At 43.7% G+C, this 21,022-nt stretch overlaps 1 protein-coding gene across 2 annotated transcripts in view; it reads left to right on the forward strand.

The window, feature by feature from the left end:
- LOC138447740 (complement C3-like) overlaps positions 1–21,022 on the forward strand; it is a 2,843,165-nt gene that overhangs the window by 1,037,889 nt on the left and 1,784,254 nt on the right. The window lies entirely within an intron of this gene.

Genomic DNA, 21,022 nt, shown 5'->3' on the forward strand with positions numbered 1-21,022 from the left:
TCACCGACGCCGAAATGTTGGAACTAACTCTTGAACAAACAAAGAGCTCCGAACAGAAACATACAGAATCAATTTGGACGTACAATCACCTACAAGCTAATGCACCCTCGACCGCAAGGGGAAGCGAGGGCGAAACCACGATCAATGATAAATCGCCAAGTCTACCAACTCAAAATACACCAGGGCAAGACAAACTAATGGGGCCGGCGCAAGCAGGAAACAGGACAACAACACCGAAGAGCCCTACAACCGAGCAATCAGTAAACGGGCAAACAGGCCCAATAGAACAACGACACGCATGGACCTCACCGCATCTACCAACAACGGTTCCAACAAACCCCTCAGAAACAACTAGGGAAACAGAGTCCTTACAACCGAGCCGGGCAGGCGAAAAACAAAAGTCGACAATGAAACAAAACAGAGTCGAACAAGACCAAAACAGATCCATTGATCGGGGAAACCATGACCATGAGATCCTACAAAAAAGGACGGCGAACATTCCCTTTACGCCAAAAAAACGCTGCCTCAGCGACATCGCAGTAGGTTTGCAAAAAGCTACCACAAGTGACAAACCTGATATGATAACAATCATGTCGGCAATGACAGTGGTGCTAGCTCCTTTCTGCAAGCTATATGAGGCAATGAAAGAAGACATCAGAGACAACACAGCGGTTCTGATGAATACAATCGCAAAGATCACACACGTGGAGAGTTATATAACGGCAATCGAAGACCAGGAAAAAGGTTCAAAACACCCTATGACTAAGAAAATTGAAGAGCTGGAAAAAAAGATTGTCAACCTAGAAGGACGCATAGTCGACCAGAGGAGGTCGGGAGATGATGCAATAAGATCACAGCCGGCGGGAGGAAAAAGGGAAGAAAAAAGGCCGTCAGTGCTTACAAACCAGGGGATAAAACAACTCCAAGTAAGCACCTGCCCTGGGTCGAGTATGGGGTCAGGCAGAGTCAGAGAGGAAGTCGTTCACCCTAGGCACACTAGCATAGAACAAACAGTACAGCTGAAAGAAACACAGAAACCGGACCAGATTACCGTAAGCTCACCACGAACAATAGAAGACTTCCTGCTAGATAACACCCTAATGAATATATCTCAACATGCGAACATCTCAATTAGCTCAGAAGAGGACAATTCCCCCGTAAATACGGGAAAACCATCACCAAATAGAGCAAGCCGCTACAAAATAACACAAGTGACTGAACAAGTTATATCAAATGGAGCAGAAACGAAAGAACAGTTCGAAGCGACATCGCCTCGAGAGCCAAGACTAGTTCCAGTGAGTCCCCAAGAAAAACCAAGAACGAAATGGAGAAGTAAGGCGACCTCTCAGATTCAACATAATAAGAACAAAATACGCCTTTTCAAACTGGAGCAAAAAGAAGAGGGAAAAAATCACCTGATCTTAAACCGTTCGACGGTAATGTACTTGATGAAGAAAACAAAACCTCTGAGGAACATGGTAACAGAAGCCATAAAGAGGGTGGAACCCTATCACAGGAAAAAGTTAGCTAAAGCATATTTACATGTCAAAAGCGAAGCAGTGGAAAAACTTGACGGTACAGCCTTTGAAGAAATGGAGAAAATGGGTTTTAAACTAACAGAAGTGGCAACCGTGGAGAAAAAAAAAGAGGGAATTGAAGGCAATGACGCAAGACAAGGAGAGAAAACAAGTTCGGAAATCAGACCAACGAAAATACAGACTCCTGACCCACAGAACCACACAAAAGACACTGACGGGAAAAAGCCTTACAAAATGGTGAGGAAGCAATACCAAGCACCTGGCTAAGGGGCCAGAGAGGGAAAAGCAGAGAAAGACATAATAAAAAAGAAATCGACAGATCAGGCCGACGAAGTCCTGGCAAAATCCAAATGGTATGGCCTATTCAAGCTGGAACGATGCAATGCAGCGAAGGAGAGAGCACCGTTAAACCGTCCAAAGATACTTCAGATAATGAACAGTGCAAAGGAGTTAAGACATCTGACGACGGAAGACGTCAAATTAGTCGAACCCTACCACAGGGAAGACAGACCTAAAGCATACATACACATTGAAGCAGATAGCAGGAAAAAAATAGGATTAAATGCCTATCAAGAACTGAAACAGATGGGCTTTCTGCTAACAGATCTAAATAACCAGAAAACGAAAAATGAAGGAAATCAGCAGATACTATTTAACATACAAAAGCAAATCCAAACAAGAAAAATCATATAAAAGAAAATAGCCAGAATCATCAGGACCTACACCTACAAGGGAATAAAGACGCGGCAGAACACCCAGAAGTAAGGAAACAGAGAGAAGCAACGCCGCCAGTGCGCAAATTACAAGGTCCATGGAACTGGTTACGCTCAACGATAAACGCAAACAACACCAAATAGCAACGAAAAGGGCCAGTCCTCCAAAACAGCAAGAGCCCTGTAGGAAAAGAGGGTCAACCCACTAATGAGATTTACAGCCTGGGATCATGGAATACCCGAGGATATAACCATCTTACTCAGGCAAGCGACGTAAATCTGGGTCGTCATGACATATTATGCCTACAAGAAACCTGGCTATCAGCCAAACCAACACTTGATGGCTTCACGGTTCAGATTTCTCCGGCGGTCAAAGGCCTTCTGGGAAGGCCCTCAGCGGGCCTTTTGACAGCGGTCAAAACAGGCCAGGGCAAGGATGAGCCAAAGAAATGGAAGGAAGCATATGAGATGGTGGTATCGCTGACCACTTGGCCCGCCCAAAACAACAAAGAGGAAAGTGCAAAAAAAAACTTGCCATTATTAATTGCTATTGGAATCCCCAGAGGATGTCAACCGAAACCTTCTGTCTAAATATGGGGAGCACGATAGATCAGTTATACGAAGCATTCAAGGACATCAATATCATCATATGCGGTGACCTAAACGCGAATTGCAGCGAGACAAACAGCACAACTCCGAAACGTTCAGACCACTCTCTAAACCGAGGGAAAGCGTGGAACGAACTGATTTCTGGAAGAGACATCCAAAACATCGCAACGCTATTTCCAAACCAAATCAATATTCCGACCTGGAAAAGTGGAGAGTCAAAAGCCTCAATAGACCATATTTGCATGTCAGCAGGCATGATTGACTCGATGACGAGTTTTAGAGTTGAAAAAACTAGAAACAGTGATCACAACCTGGTCACCTGCTCGTGGAAAGGTACGAAAACAACAAAACTAAGATACCCCCTAGAACAGAAGCCAATAACCAGAGCACCAGACTAAAGCTCACAGAAAAGGATATAAAGAAATTTAGGCTTGCATGGGGAAACAAACTTAAGTCAAACAAAAAGGAAGATATAAAAGAAAGACCGGACTACTTACCTTTCCTAGTACTCTACAGAAAACAAAAGGGAAAATCTAATCAGGTCTTTAACCACCAACACGCTTTCATCAGTGAACTGGTGAACCAAAGAAAACTGAGCCGTACTCTAAGGAGAAGAGCTAAAAAATCAAATACCGAGTCAGACTGGCAACTTTGGCATAAAGAGAGGAAGAAATACGCAAGCTGGCTAAAACAACATAAGGCACTTCAATATCAGATAGATGCAGAGGCGATGATGAAAATTTTGGAGTCAAAAAACTCAAGAGCATTTTGGTCCCTTCTTAACAAATCGACCATTGCAAAATCTGCATCTCTGTGTAATGCAGTATCGGAGGAGAAATGGATAACCCATATCTCATCAGAATTCGAAGAGGCTGAAAATCCAACATCGCTCGTACCGGAAAACATCTGCACAAACTGGACAAATGTAACAAGTCAGGAAGACATAAAAGCAAAGATCATGAAGCTAAAGGCCTCCAGAGCCCCGGGAGCGGACGGGCTCAGCAATGTAATGCTAAAACAATTTCCCACTCAATGGTCAGAGGTAATAAGTGACATTTTTGAAGAGTGCGAATATACTAAGAAAATCCCAGAATCGTGGCTCAAAGCGGTTATAGTTCCGATCTACAAAAAGGGCGCCCGCGAAGACCCGGCAAACTATAGACCAATCGCCCTTTTAGATGTCATCGGCAAAATATATGCATCTCTCTTGCTAGACAGCTTCAGGCTCTGGGAAAAAAACACCAATTTCAAAGACAACCTACAAGTGGGCTTTCAAAAAATGGATCCACTGGAATAAACATCATGATTATCAACATCCTAACGGCCAAGATAAAAGAAGGGGCCCCAAAGCTCTATTTAGCTCTTATAGACCTATCTAAGGCTTTCGACAAAATAGATAGAAACCTTCTGTGGGCAAAACTCCAGAGCTGGAACTGTCCACCGTCAGTCCTGGAACCTATAAAAGCGCTGCACACAGATAACACTGTCAGAATCAAACTCAGTCAGGAAGGAATTCTGTCAGAAGAAATCAAGATAACACGCGGGGTCAAACAGGGTTGTCCCCTAGCCCCAACCCTCTTCATTTCATTTCTGAGCGATTTCCAGCACGCCGAAAAAGAAATCAGGTGTTTCCCACCAAAAATAGGCAACACCACGATGCCAAGCTTACTATACGCCGACGATATTATCCTGATAGACCAAACAAAAATAGGTCTCCAGCGGAAACTAGACAACCTGGCGAAGTACATCAACCAAAACCGCCTGATCATTAATAAGAACAAAACAAAAGTGTTGATTCTCGAAAAAACACAGAGTTCGAAAAACAAACAACAAATACTCTACTTGGAAAAAGAAAAGCTAGAAACAGTTAAATCGATCAAATACTTGGGAGTCCACCTGGACAGCACCAAAACAGCTCAAACAATGCAGCGGACTCTATGGGATAAAGCAAAGCGGCTGGCATCACAGACCTGACTGGTCGATAAGAAGTTTGGGAAATTCTCCCTGACACCTGCAATTAACTTCTATAAAGGAAAAGTGATCCCTGCTCTGACCTATGGAATGGAAGTATCACTCTCAATGCCAACAAACATCTGGACAAAACTGGAAGGCCTAATATGGAAATCAGTTTTGGGAGTCCCAAATTCTACCTCAATGGCAGCGATAAGAAGGGAGCTGGGCTTGGTATCACTCGAATCCATGGTGGATCAAGCAGCAATGAACTTTTTCAGGAAAATTATCCTGGAGGAGCGCTCCCCAGCCATCGCCATGATCAAAGAGGAGATGGATTTAGCCAAATGTGCAGCCTTGGAAGTATGGAAGGAAAAAAGAAGAGCAAAATTACAAGAAATTGCGTGCTCAGAGAAAGAACTGAAAGAAAACCCTGACCGAATAAAGAAAAAACTAGTCATGATGGACTGGATCAGAACGCTAGATCTCGCAACAAAAAACAAACTCCTCACCCACCTCCCTCCAACTTTCAATAAAATAAAATCGCCAATTAAATATTGCAAAAAATTTCCAGATAAAAGGAAACGAAACCTGCTCTTAAAAGCAAGATTAAACCTGCTACCTACCAAAGAAATACTTTCGATTAGATCGACCTCAGAGGAAGCAAACTGTCGATTATGTAACAAACCAGATACAAAAGAAACCTTAAAGCATCTGATACTTACCTGTGAAAATAACAAACAGAACAGAAATACGTACCTACCTCCTATGGTAGAAAATCCATGGATATTTGAAGAAATAGAGATATGGAATAGACTGATTTCGGGAGAATCTACAAGGTGGTCGATGGCCATGGCGAACTTAATCGAGGCGACTTTTAAGCAGCTAAGAGAAAGCCTTGCAACAGTAACTCCAAGTGTAGTAGAAGATTCGGGAACAGATGATAGGGAGACTTCGGTCCCAAGGACAAACGAATAAACAACCAACAAACAATATCTTCCAAATCTGTGCACGTACACTTTGAACAGGGCCACATAGCCAGGGTTTCTACATCCAAGGCGAGAAATAGAGACAAAGAAATAACGACAGAAGGAAACAAAGACAAAGATAAAGATAAAGAAGAAGCGTTAAACTGTTCGATACATTTTTCAGATTTTCTTTTCTGAACAAAATAAATCGAAAAAAAAAAAAACAAAGAATGCAAAAATTTGTCAAACGAGGTGGCACTGTCAGACTTGATACAGCTTAATGAAGAAAGTTGAATGGCTTTGCAGGTGCATAACGTTAGCCCTGTCCTAAACCCTTCAAGTCCTGTCTTGGATAATAAAAAAAATAAAAAATCACAAAAAATACAAAGATAGAACAAGGGGGGAGGAAGAGTGTTACAGGTGGAAACACAACTTCTGGGCCTGAAAACAAATCACTCCCACCCAGTTTGAAGGGGGAGGACACTAAAGAAGTAAAACAGCTCCAATTATCTAACTTTTACACAGTAATGGAAAAATCTACCTCAAGTCAAATCCTACCGCAGGAGATCCGAAATCGGAAAGAGGAAGTCCCAACGACATCTTTGGAATCTAATAGATTGGGCTTTACCTCTCAACCACGGGTCGGCATTCTGGATCCCCTACTAACAAGGGAGGTGGTCTCCTGGCCTCTGCCGGTCAAGGCTCCAAATTTAGAAACGGAACCAGCTAACATAAAGAAGAGGGAGGACATGGACCAAGTATCACTGGGGTTAAAAACTGTTCCACAACAATTAGCAGAAGTACCGAGGAAAGATAATAGTGACCTCCCAACGATTATTAAGAACATTTTATTGGATCTGTTACCAGATGCATCTAAGCTTAAAAATCTGGATCAATGGGAAAGTCAAGAGGAAGGAAACAGTAACTTCCATCAGGGCCACAAGGAGGCCTCCCCCAATACTAACATGCAAGGCGAGCAGTCTCTGAAATACCATACTCGGATAATCCAACCAAGTACGGGGGAGAACTCACAAAGGGTCCAAGGGAACTTATCTGAACAAACCTTTAATTCCAGTAATAGTCAAACAAAACATTATCAGGATGGGGATGCTAGTTCTATCCAACAGCCAATACCACCAATCCACATTAAAGATAGTGACTTGCGTAATATGACCTGGCGGCTACCGGCACTTCCAGATTATCCAAGCATTTTGCTATATAATCTATGTGATATTGGTGGTCCACCCTCCCTAAATAGGGCTTGTGTCCTCTCACTGTTTAATGAGATTCCAAAATTGAGACTAATCTCCTCGGCAGATATCTGTCTGGTGGACTTTATTCACCCTTCGCAGATGGATTACGTGAGAATAGTCCCGAGGTCTCAAAACATCTTTGACCTCATAATCCAGGAGACGGAGCACTTTAATAAAATGGGGTACGATATCCTTATCTTCAGTTATGGTTGAGATAACGATAGGGACATCAAAGATCAGAAAGCCATCGCGCCACCAAGGCGGGAGGAGGGTCGCATGAGTAGGGATGTAAATATCCCGACAAGGGGAAGAGATGACCAAGATTGGAGATGGTTAGCACTATCCCTGCGAGAATCTATCTCTCAAATCCAAACCATACAAAAGAAACTTTAGTTGTATAGACCTTACGCAGAGCTGGCAAATTCTTTCATGGAACTCTAGGGGCCATTCAATTTTGATGACCTCAAATGTGGTATGTACCAAATTTAAATTCATGGATGTAATTTGTATCCAAGAAACCTGGTTGAGAGTTCCGCTTCATTTGGACGGTTTTGAATGTAGATACCAATACGCTACAATTGGGCCCCATGATAGACCATCTGGCGGCCTATTAACAGCAGTCAAAATAGCAAATGGAACGCATATAATGGAATCTCTAAATATTGTGAGCGGTATCTTGGTGACTATACTGGAATATAGGAATTTGAATTGTTTGAGTCTTATGTTAGTAATGAACATTTACTATAATCCGCTAAAGAATGCAATGGAAAAAATCTTGCCATCTATTAATACTTGCCTTTTGAACATGTTGCTCAAATATCATAATATTGGGTGATCTTAACTCAGAAATCAAATTTGGCGTGGGAATGCTTAAGAGGATGGGTTCTATTTCCATTAGATCTATGGGAATTTCGGGACCGATAGATGGGGCTCCCTTTTCCACTTCTCGTAAAAGTATGCAGGGCCACATCTGGTCCAAACTTTTCAATTCCTGGGGACTCACTCATATGAACTCTGTATTTGAAACCTCAGCAAATGAGCATACATGGTCGAATGGCATACAGAAATCAGCCATAGATCATATGTTTCTATCAGAATGACTTGCAGCTCGCTGTGTTGACCTTTGTGTGGGTGAATCTTACTCAAGTGATCATAGAACCTTGGAGGCTAAATTGTATTGGAACTCTGCCAAACAGATCCAGGATTCCCTCGCAACTCCTATGATAGCGTCGTGCAGGGGGAATAGGATTAGATTGCATGATGGTAACATAGGGAAAGGAAATGCCATCTTTCTCTATGAGCACCACTGTACTACACTTTTCACAAGACAAACACTATTTTTGGTTCCCTTTTTTTGTGAATATGTTAAATGTCTAATTGACAGTTCCATAAAACCTAAAGAAAATGGAAATATAAGATCCCAACATTTTCATATTTACGATCCTATGGTAAGGGCGAAAAATAAAACGACACTAATCGACAAATTAGAGCAATCCAAAAATCCAACCAACAACAGTATATAAAGTTAATGGCAATCGGGTCTATTAAACAAGCAAAAACTGGTTGAAATGCCATAGGATGTATATGCTAGAGAAAGACAACACAGCAATGCTAACCGCATTAAGGGATCCATATGCCCGCCATTTCTGGACGTTAATAAACTTGTTGGAAAAAACACAGGTTATGCAACAAACTGTGTGTGTACAAGAGGATGTCTGGCCACTCATTTCTCCACCTTGTACGAAGGAAAGTTCACTATGACAAATAGCCTAGAAACAACTAAAATGGGAAACTGGCTATGTAATTTTGGTGTCGAAGACATAGAAAAACAGATTAAGGCTTCTAATACCTCTTGAGCTGCAGGCCCTAATGGGCTTACTAATGGTACTCTCAAGAGAAACCCAGAACTGTGGGCTTAGGCTCTTTATATATTATTCTCAGACATCATGCTGACACGCACCATCCCTTCCTCCTGGAGGATCTCCTATATTGTCCCGATATACAAAAATGGGGACAGAAGATGCACATATAATTACCGCCCGATATCTATCATGGATGCGGATTCAAATGTTTTTGCAGGAATAGTCCTTCTGAAAATTGAGGAATGGATGGTAGAAAATAGGATACTTTGCATGCAGCAATTTGGTTTCCGAAAAGGGATGGGCACCGAAATAGGGGGCTTAATTTTTACTCTCTTTTTGGAAAAGGCGTGTAAGAAACCACCACCCCAATATACCTAGCCTCAAACGATCTTTCCCTTGCTTTTGACAAGCTGGATCGGGTAAGACTGTGGTCCAAGTTGGCGTCAATGGGTATTCCGTCTGGACTCCTGACCATACTCATCAATTTACATGAAGACTCTTCTATTCAAATTCGATTAAACCTTTCAGGGGATTTGTCACGGCTTATACAAACAGGTAATGGTTTGTGACAGGGGTGCCTGTTTGGACCCACTCTCTTTAACTTATACATAAGAGATGTGGATGGGCCTACAACAGCAGCATCGCTTGTCACACCGAGGATTGAGGGTCAGAAAATATCTTGGACAGCCTATGCAGACGATATACTTTTGATCGATTCTACCCCTTTGGGTCTCCAGCGGAAACTGCTGGCGTTTTCAAAATATGTGGATAATAATGGCCTGTCTATTAATGGGAAAAATCCATTGTAATTACACTAACTAATCGGAAAAAACTCCCCACTTTCAGATGGAAGATAGAGGGATACCCATTGCTTAAAGTTAGATCACTTTGTTATCTGGGCTTCCCTATCTTCAGTGGCTCCACTGTCAACATGTATTGGAATTACTACCTTGATAAAGTAGACAAACTGATCTATCAAATGCTAAAGGTTGCTACTAAATACTGTAAGTATTCAGTGACCCCGGTAATCAAGTTTTACACTCTTAAAGTCTTACCTAAATTACTATATGGTTTTGAAATCTTACCATTTCCGACACACCAACTGGCCGCTTAACTGGAATCCAAAATCTGGCGGAAAATACTGTACTGTCTACCGAAGGGAGTTCCAATGTCAGCTATCCACTTTGAGTTGGGTATTCTGTCACTAGACAATAAAATCAAGCTGAAAAGGCTAAACCTCTATCGGAATTTAATCATCGCTAAAGAGAACACCTTATACGCATTGATGGGTTGTAGATTGAGAACCGGTTCTTCGACTTCGAAGTGGTTGTTGAACCTTCAAATAGATTGTTTGAATTGTCTTGATTCAGTTTGTCTAACATTGGAGACTTTGATCCTTAACCCCTTGAGAGTTAAGGAAAAACTTCAATCCTTGGATTGGATGCAGTCTATGGAAAGAGTGGAGTCCTGCAGGATCTATAATCAGATCATTTATGATGGAAAAAAAATGGGTACACCGGAGTCATATCTAATTAAATTCCCTGACCCTAAAAGGAGGGCTGCCTATATGAGATTCTGCTTCAATGTTTTTCTGACAGGGGAAATTTTAGAAATTCGCTCAGGTACTTACCAGAGAATTAACTGTCGTTTTTGTCACAGTAAAGATGTACCTGAAACATTGAAGCATTTGTTATTAAACTGTCAGGCACTGGCAATCCAAAGACGTGCAATCTTTGGTAAATTTGTTCATGATCCGTCCAGAGTAGATATTGAAGATTTTTGGTGGAATATGCTTTATGGTAAACTGAATGCATTGAAATTGGATACTGTGAAATTCTTGGCCGAAGTCTGTAATCTGCCTGCAGGCAAATAATTCCTACAATTGAACAAATGTAAAAAGGAAAACTTGTCTGAAGAGATCATTTTTATATGTATGTATGTATGTATGTAAATGTTTGTATGTTTCAGATAGGAATGGCATAACATCAGCTTGGATGTATATTTTGTGTTAGAAATAGGGTTTTAATTGTTTTAACTGATCTGGAATATTTTCCTTTTGTAAAAAAAATGTATGTTGTGTTCTTTTTGTAAAGGTTTATATTTTGTAAACCAAACACAAATAAAAAAAATAAAAAAATTATAGGATCTCAAGGAGCTCAGAAGTCGAGCAGCCTACAACATGGCTGCCAAGCCAATCCCCCAATCTGCTCTTGCATATTTATCTGATTTGGTTAAGTTATATCTTTTCGATTTATTTTTTGTTAACAACTAATGTACATGTTCTTGTATTGCCTCATGCTCTTTAATCATTTTTTGTAAACAATTTATTGTACTGTTTTACTTTCTATGTTCAGTGCCTTGGATAAAGACGCTATATACATTCAATAAATAAATACTTTGTTGTACTTGTGGGTGCATAAACTAAATTGCTGTGTTTCATATATGGTGGTATGAAGCCATAGAAGCAAGCATAAGAAATAGCGTCCTAAGATAAAGAGCTTTGACTTTCTCTAACGTAGCCTTTTGTTAGAAAGCCACAACGTTCTGTATAGTCTGTGAATCATTAAGCACGGAGTCCAAGAAACATCGGACACATACGGACAAGGCATATGTGGGCAGAGTAATCTGGACATAATATGACCATGCAGAAAAAGCACACATACAGCTTTATGCGAAAGTACTCAGAGGGCAACCTGGCTTGAAACATGTAATTCTTTATCTGCAAAGCAGTTTACAGCAAGTACTTTTCACCAGTGTTGAATGCAACATTGTTTGGTAATTGCCATGAAGGAGAATGTCCACTATACTCAGGAATTTTCAGTAATGGCTAAATTAAGTCAGTTGAATGGAACATAATGGGCTGTAAAATACCTTGAAACTGGGCACTCGATGCAGCCCAGTACAATATCAATCTAACTTTGAGTCCTCATCTTGAACTCAACGAAAAGTCTTCAGTGCCAATCCATAGGTAACATCAAAACAAGCTGTTTGACGAAATACAAAACATGGGGTTAAGTATTGACAAAGAAAGCTGGGAAGAGCGACGAAGGGAAGCAAACAGGCCACCAAGCATAACACGTTATGTTTGATTGTCACTATACACTTAGCCATTTGTATGTGATGAACCTAAATGTTCAGAACATATTTGGAGGAATTGCATGAGGGGCAATGGGTGCATGTATGTTTCACAACACATATCTGCAGAGTGTGAGTATGACAGAAAATTAGCAGATGTTCCTATTTGGGATGTTTACTATATCTCTTGAAGCAATACCATCTTCGGACCAGCAGATTATGAGCACACTTCTTGGATACTGCAAAATGAGTGGTTAGGAACTGGTGAGGTTGATACAAAGAAAGGTCACAACCTACTAATCTGATACAATATTTATATTGGTCATATGTGTGATTTATAAAAACTTTACATAGCTAGAAAGCAGTGCAGCATTATAAATGGGGGATATTCACCTTGGAGGTTGCAGGTAGGGTCCGGTGACTGTCAGATCTGTTGATTATTGCATCTCGCAACGGGACCATGATGTTGTACAATGACTTTCCTCCAATGACACCTGGCCTCGGCTGCCCACTTCTCAAAAGAGGCCATAGCCTGGATCCAATCATTCTTGGACAATCGAACCATGAGAGTCTTCTCCTCATTAGCCTCAGCAGACCCTATCAAAATAACCCCAGGGCTTCTGCGTCTCCCCTACCCTCTACAACATCTTTACCAAGCCCCTATTTGACAAGTTGGATAGACTGGGTGTACACTAATTATGCAGATGACACCCAGATCCTCATACCCCTTTCGGCAACTTCGACTCAGATACGGCCTTGGTAAACAAAATATACCTCATCATTCAGGCATGGATGGCCAAACACGGCCTAAGCTCAGTTCCAACTACAAGGCATTTAACATTGATGGCAACACTATCACAGTTGCCAAAACAGTGAAAACTCTAGGCTTTCACCTGACTCAGCCCTGTCACTAAAAACACAAGTGAACTCACTAGCATCCTCTACCGCTTACACGTGCAAGCTTATCAGGGCAAGTAGAGCATTCCTCTCCCAAGCTAGCTGCATCACCATCACCAATGCCCTAATACTGTCCGGACTCGACTATTGTAATGCCATGTACCTAGGAGCCAACAAATACATAACAGACAAACTTCAAACTCTGCAAAACAACGCACTCAGAACAGCCCTTAACTTACCATAAAAGGAACACATATCCAACAAGAGAAGAGAACATAAATGGCTCAAAATCTGTGACCACATCTCACTTAAAACAGCATCACTCACCTTCACTTTCAAATGCTTCAAATGCTTAAACAATGCAGCCCCCCCATACCTCGCAACCAGAATAGTAAAAAGAACCTCCACCCGACCCACCAGGTTGTCCAACTCTTACTGCCTACAAGTACCCAAATTCAGACTAGCTTCCCTGTCATAGCAACCCAACACTGGAATGCCCTCCCACTCAACATCAGAACTGACCAATCCTACTACAGCTTTAGGCGAAACACTCTCAACTGGTTACGTTCCAACGATCCCCATGACTGAACAGCGCCCCTGCACATTAACAGGCCCTAGCCAACCTAACTGTATATATGTACATAAACTGACCTGCTGAAATGTAAAATGTTGTATGTATATTTGTATTTCTGAGGCTTGTGGAATCTGCTTAGATCACATGCTGTGCATAGGCTGACATCTAGTGGAAGCTGCAGAGTATTACAGTTTGTTTTTAGAAACTCGAAAATGGGCGTCGACACAGGGCATGCCAGTAATACTATCCCTAGTGTGACGTCCACTGTACCCATGATCCCTCATGGGTACAGTGGACCCTCAGATTGTTTTTTTCCGCCATACTGGTCGGAAGCATCCCGCGGAGTTCCTGGCCTTAGCCACAATTTTGCTAAAATATCTTAATATTTCCCCATTTCTCCACCCCAACGTCAAGCCACCGAAGTTCGACACTCGACGTCGGCCCGGAGAAGGATTCAACCGTCGACAGCTGCACAACGGACTTCGCCTCGGAAGGCCTCTGGCCTCGGCCTGGGTCTTGGAAGGCCTCTGGCCTCGGCCCTGCAAGTAGGGAGAGTGGGGGGTGGCACATACTCTACACTCTTTTATATATAGGTACATCTTCTATATATATTCCTACAATCATTAGCGCGCTGCCACAAGGTGTGTATGGAGGGTACCCCTTTCCAATTTTGCCCCAAGTGCAACCGCAAGTACCCTTGGGTTGACAGACACGCCACGTGCAACCTCTGCTTGCAGAGGGACCACCCCGAGGCGAACTGGAGAGCATGTAGTAGGTTTAAACCGAAAACACTAAAGGACTGTTCGATCAAGCGTTGGGCCCACCACGCCAAGCGGAAAGAGGCCATGGCAGCGGAGAGCAGCTTCAGCGATGGCAGCGACGCCGTGCTTTCGGACGGCGAGGGCAACGTGGCATCGAGAGACAGCCAAGCGCAAGTCCCCGACCTTGGAAGGTCATCCGGCAGGGCGGCTATGGGGAAACACCCAGCAACACAAGCACTACCCACACCACTTCCACCAAACATAAGTCCCACCGAGACTCGACGCGCACTTTGAGTTCTCAGAAAGAGGCACACAGAGAACGGTCCACCGAATCGGTGTCCTCTGGGCGTTCTCGATCTAGATCGCCGCATCACTCCAGGCAGCCATCCACTGTTGCCAAGAGTGCCTCACTCCCTAAGGTAATGGAGGTTCGATCATCGGAAGACGAAGCCGACCTCGATCCCGAAGCCGCACTCCAGGAGTCGGTGTCAGCAGACCGCTTAACAGCTGTTCCCGAGTCCCAACCTCCACACTCTAGAGATAGGCCACTACCCCTGAACCTCTACGCCAGATGTCGAAAGGCTCTGAAGGGCAGAATAAACAGGGTAAACACTCTTCCACCCATGGGGAGGGGGGAAAACAACTAAAGAAGCATTCTGTACCTTCTTCCACACCTCAGAAGCAGTCAGAGAGGCAAAAACAGGCAAAACAGGCAAAAACAGACGAACAAGTCTCAGTCCTCTGTCATTTTAAAGACCCCTTCACAAACACATAAGTCCAGTCAGGACAAGACGGGAAAACTCTCCCAGGAAAGAGTCATTCCCAGCTCAAAGGAATGGTCTAGTGACGACATAGACAGAGTTATATCTAGGATGTTGTCTTTGGCAGATTTCTATGCCAAGAATCCTGAACACTTCCTCTTATATACCCCTGACGGGGCTTCACCCTCTGGTTCTAGGGACCCGATACCCCCAAGTAAGAAGTCCCGGGTTGAAGCACCAACGCGGTCTTCGAACCCTTTCTGTATACAGCACTACTCTCAATATAATGAGGATTCACACTTTATTGAGGATCCTGATTTGGGCATGTTGGGAGACCAATCTGGGACGAGCTACTATGGGGAAAATGAGGACCAAGAGGAGGAAGAGGACGACCCAGAAACCTACAGGGTAGATTCCCCAGTAGACAAAGATCCCCCAGTTACCGACTCCCCGGTCGACAACCAATCTCTCCTGAATGAAGTTCTGTCCAGAGCAGCAGAACACTTCCACATTGACACCCAGGGAGCACAGGAAGAGAGGGACTTTGCCGAGGAATTCGTGGGAGAAAGGAGACCTGTTGCCCAGGCCATCCCTATCCTTAAGTCGATACAAAGGAGGATAGACCCTTCCCTTGTAAATCGCAACCTCACCAGGCAGTAAACCCCAGGATCGAGAAACTTTTCAGTGCAGCCCAATCAGACCCGCTGTACATAAGGGGGCAACTGAAACCAGACTCCCTGGTAGTTACGAACACACGAAAGAGGGCGGGAACACCCCTGTCATCGTCCGATGCTCCTCCCGACAAGGAGAGCAAGAAGATTTATGGCTTGGGTAGGAAAGTAGCCTCCACTTCCGTCTACCAGACTAGGATCGCCAACTCCACCACCCTACTGGCGAGTTACAACTACCACCAGTGCCACGGATAACGCCAGCAGATTGATAGCAGAAAGCACTGTTATCAAAAGACATGCTTGGTTACGCCAATCTGGGTTCAAACCCGAAACACAAGCATCATTGATAGACAAACCGGTGGAGACAGATCTACTGTTTGGGAAGGCGGTAGAGGATGCCCTGAAAAATGCCAAGGATGAGTACGAAGACTCTCAAATCCCTAGGCCGATTAACCAAAAAAAAAAACAAATCAAAGAGGGAATGGCAATTTTCGTCGCCCACGCGGACAGAATTCCCAGAGAGGAACAAACTATTCCCAGGGGCAGGGTACACAATAGAACAACAACAACCAGCTGTCTACCCAGTGTTATGGCAGGGGTAATAAGAGAGGACGTGGTAAGGGTAGAGGCAGCCCCAGTAGAGGCGGCGGCACGCCTCCACCAAAACAGTGACGTTCCCTTCAGGGTCCCTTCTCATGCATCCCCTGTAGGGGGACGCATTACCAACTTCACCCAAGCGTCCCCGAGACCATCCGCCACGTCAAAGAGTACACTCATTAGACCACCAGAAGATCCTCCTCGAAGTGATCGCCAATCTTCTAGCAAAGGACGCAATAGAACTCGTCCCGGGACACCAGGTAAACAAGGGTATTTATTCAACTTCCTTGTGCCAAAAAAAGATTTGTCAATACGCCCAGTATTGGACTTAAGGCCTGCTAACAAGTATGTCAAGCCCCAAAAATTTCGCATGACTACTCTCCAAGAGGTAATCCCCCTCCTAAAAAAGGGAGATTACATGGCAACATTGGACATGAAAGATGCTTATTTTCATATTTCCATGTTCCCAGCGCACAAAAGATACTTGCGCTTCTAGGTGGACAGACAGCACTACCAGTTCAAGGTACTGCCCTTCGGGATAGCCTCGGATCCAAGGGTATTCACCAAGGTACTGGCGGTGGCGGCGGCACACCTACGCAGGGAGGCAATCCCAGTGTACCCTTATTTGGACGACTGGCTCATCACGGGGGAGACCCCAGTAATTTGCAGAACAAACATTCAAAGAACGATCGACCTCCTCTTCGAATTAGGTTTCTCCATAAATGAGAAAAAGTCATGTCTTGTGCCAAGCACCTCCAAACAGTTCCTAGGAGCTGTCCTAAACACACAAGAGGGGTTGGCCTTTCCATCAGAGGAAAGAATTCGGAATATACTGCTGCAAATTCTGCAATATCAGGCCGGTCGCCAGATAACGGTATGCAAAGCAATGCGTTTGCTGGGCATGATGGCGTCATGTATTTACCAGGTCCCCCACACGCACCTGCGCATGCAACCCATGCAAGAATGGTTGGCAAAACAGTGGTCTCAGGCAAGTGGTCAGTGGGACGATCTAGTGGTCGTTTCGCCAACACTTGTACAAAGTCTTCAATAGTGGACAAGAGAAAATCTGTCCAAGGGGAAACTCTTTTACAATCCCGAAATACAGGCGGTAGTCACAACGGACACATGCCTGTCGGGGAGGGAAGCTCACCATCTCCACCACACAGCTCAGGGTCTCTGGTCTGACTCAGTGGCCAAGAATCAAATCAACCTGCTAGAGCTTCTGGCAGTTTTCATAGCGCTTCAACCGTTCGAGCCCTACCTGTTGAACCTGTCAGTGCAGATCCGGACGGACACCACTACAGCCGTTTTTTACCTGAACAAGCAAGGAGGGACTCGTTCGCCAAAACTGTCCAAGCTTGCTCAGAAAATTTGGATATGGGCACTCAGACGGAACATCTTCCTGTCATCTCAACATGTTCCAGGGGATCTCAATTCTCTGGCGGAAGCTTTGAGCAGAGATCCGCTCCCAGAGGAACACGAATGGTGTCTACACAGAGAAATCGTAGAAGATATATTGTCTCAGTGGGGTTTCCCCACTATAGACCTATTCGCCACAAGCGAAAACAGACAGTGCCCAGGATTCGCATCCAGGTTCCCCCAACCAGACTCACAGGGAACGCCCTGTGGATGAACTGGTCAGGGATGTTTGCGTACGCTTTTCCACCAACACCTCATCAGGAAGGTGGTGAACAGAGAATTGATGACACTCGTCCTGGTTGCTCCCGTGTGGGAAAGACAACCGTGGTTCCCACACTTACGCAGACTATCGGTGTGCGAACCCATCAAACTCCCGGGCTGGTACAACCTACTGTCCCAGCACCAGGGTCAGAAAGTGCATCCTCAACCCAACTCAATGAACCTGGCAGCATGGCTCCTGAGGTCATAGAGTTTGGACATCTCAATTTGCCGCAGAGATGTATGGACATCCTAAAAGAGTCTTGGAAGCCAAACACGAGGCACTGCTACTTTGACAAATGGAGAGGATTCGTTATCTGGTGCCAGAATAAGCAAATCAACCCTGTTGATTGCACTCCTTCCACAATTGTCAAATACATGCTCCACCTGCTGGACGCAGGGTTGGTTTTTAACTCACTAAAGGTACACCTGGCAGCTCTGTCACCATACACCACCTCCCATTCCAAGGTATCGTGGTGGAAAGTACCAGTGGTTAAAGCCTTCATGGAAGGAGTAAAGAGACTTCACCCTCCAATTTCAAACCCACCACCAGGATGGGACCTTAACGTGGTGCTAGCTAAACTCATGGCCCCCCATTCGAGCCCTTGCAGAAAAGCAGTCTCAAACACCTGATTTATAAGCCTTCTTAGTAGCTATTACATCGATAAGAAGGGTCAGTGAAATTCAGCTGCTGAACGGTGGGGGGCCCCTAAAGATTTAGTTGTTGAGGCCAAGCTATGCGTGGAGCCTACCTCCGAAGGGGGGTACGCACCCGCTCTGTCGTTCAACCAAGCCACCAACGCCCTATTCCGGTCTTTGAGAGTCTTCTGGGAGAAACCTTTACAGATGTCACAATTGTCTGCCGAATGGTGAGGGTGGAGACAATATATACAGTCCATATGGCCATCTCCTTCATACACCTTCTTTAATCTGCATGTCGCACACGGACGAAAAAGAGCTTTTCCAGACATTAGGAAAAAACGACGAAACAACCTAGCAAAAATAGTAGATGACGCGAGGTGATCCCACTACTTTGGAAGATGGTTGGAATCTGATGGGAGCCGCAGGGGTGGGGCATTTATACCGCTATGTCCTATTGGGGCATGCGTAAGCGGCCCACAACGACGTAAATAGGACACAGAAGTGTCGAAATTTTTCCTATGGAAAACGTCTTTATAAAGGTACCGAGGGTTCCCAGCCTGACGACGGGGAATATTTTAAGCATGTGAATCCATGAAAGATACCAATGCTGGAGAAATGGAGTTACAGGTAAGAAACTAATCCCTTCCTGTTCTGTGTTGCGCCCTGTTACCTCTGGGCTTTGCGCGCCATATTGAATGAATAACAAACAAACAAACAAACTCCTGAGAGCACTGCACCAGTGGAGTCACACACACTGTATGCAGAATACTCGGATGCAAAGGTGGGAAGGAATACCTCCTGGTTCTCTCTCAGTCTGCAGTAAAGAAAACAATAGGTTAGTTAGGAGTACGAGGAACACCACAGAAATGAGGTGGAACTAATAACTTGTAACCTACCATGTCTGGTTTTGAATAGATATATATACAATAGGTCATACCCACACCTTTTAGTTTTTGGGGGGGACTGTGTGTTAATAGGGTAAGGTCAAGCTGAGCTAGAAAAATGAAACAGAGGCTACCCCTATCTCCTGTTCATCAAACGATATGAGAACCCCAGACTCAAACTCAAGTTCTTGTGCTAATGTTCAGAAAACATATAGCATCATTTATTTCATAAGAATAATTTTCTTTTACTTTCACAAATTATACAAAACACATCACATGACAAAACATGACTAAAATATATATATATATTACACACAGGTTATCTATTCTTTCATCTAGTCACAATATTTTCTGGTTTTCACAAAATGTCATCACCCAAATTTGTTGAGTGCAAGCACGTTATTTCTCAAAAAAATATATCTCTGGGATGTTATGTCAACGCGTTTCGACTTTATTCTAGAATGCACAAGATTGGCTTTAACTGAGAATTTTTTCCTGATTGAAACAAAAATATACCAACAGATCCATGGGATCAGCATGGGGCGACGTTCGCGCCAGATATTGCGAACCTATACATGGACAATTTTGAAACAACATGTGTCATCAACAACCAAAATTAATTTCAGCATCATATAAAAAATGGGAATCGTTACAATTTGGACTGGCACAAGACACAAATTAGATCTTAAAATTCAACGTAACACATGATGCAGAAGTCGCTGGTCCAAGACCGCATCTCCCTTTGAACGCAATGTGGCGAAAGTGGTCTTGGGGGTTGCAGTGAGGTTACCACGGTGTTCACCCAAGCGCCAAGGCACCCTTCATTTGTCTGAATGTGAACTCCTCTGATTCTGTTTCACCAGGAACAGAGCCTGACAGGTGACAGCAGCAGAGCAGGAATAGGTGGGGAAAGCAGGGGAGGAGGGGCGCACAAGAGGGAGAGAAGTAGGGCGAGTGGGGTAATCAATACTAAAATCCCAAAAAATATGTATAACCGCTATGTTGCTATATGTTTGCTATTTGTTAATTTTTGTCCTCCCAAACTGCAAGCCTTCAGTCTGAACTTTATATACAGGATACCACAGAAGGCAATATTATATGTGTAAAGGAGTTAAACCTAAACAGCTCACTTTGGAAGGAATGGCCTAATTTTAAAAGAGAAATCGAAATAGTGCGGCATTAGTAGCAGCAGAACGATTCACTAATCTCACAAATTAAGAAACATAACATATTATTTATAGGACTGACTGATGACAAAGACTGTAAAAGAGGGAGATGAGGTTTTGATGAGTAATAGCCGTAAATAAATGGAAGAGTCTTCACGCCAGTATAAATGACCACAGTTAAAAACATGTTTTATGTGCTTGTGATGAGATCTTGGTAGATTCAAACTGCATTATAAGAACAGCGTGGGTGGGTGGTACCCAACTCTGGCAAGTCACATAATTAAATTAATTTGGAATGTTCTTTTCCACACCAGTAGCCATGTCATGTGCAGTTGTCTAATAAATTACACTATCATTTCCTTCTTTTTAATGTGCATACTGATGACTCCCTCTCTTTTCCTTCTCTCTTTCTTTCTCAATTTGC

Source organism: Ambystoma mexicanum, chromosome 3q (genome assembly GCF_040938575.1).
Source record: "Ambystoma mexicanum isolate Mex_15411 chromosome 3q, UKY_AmexF1_1, whole genome shotgun sequence".
Lineage (NCBI taxonomy): Eukaryota > Metazoa > Chordata > Amphibia > Caudata > Ambystomatidae > Ambystoma > Ambystoma mexicanum.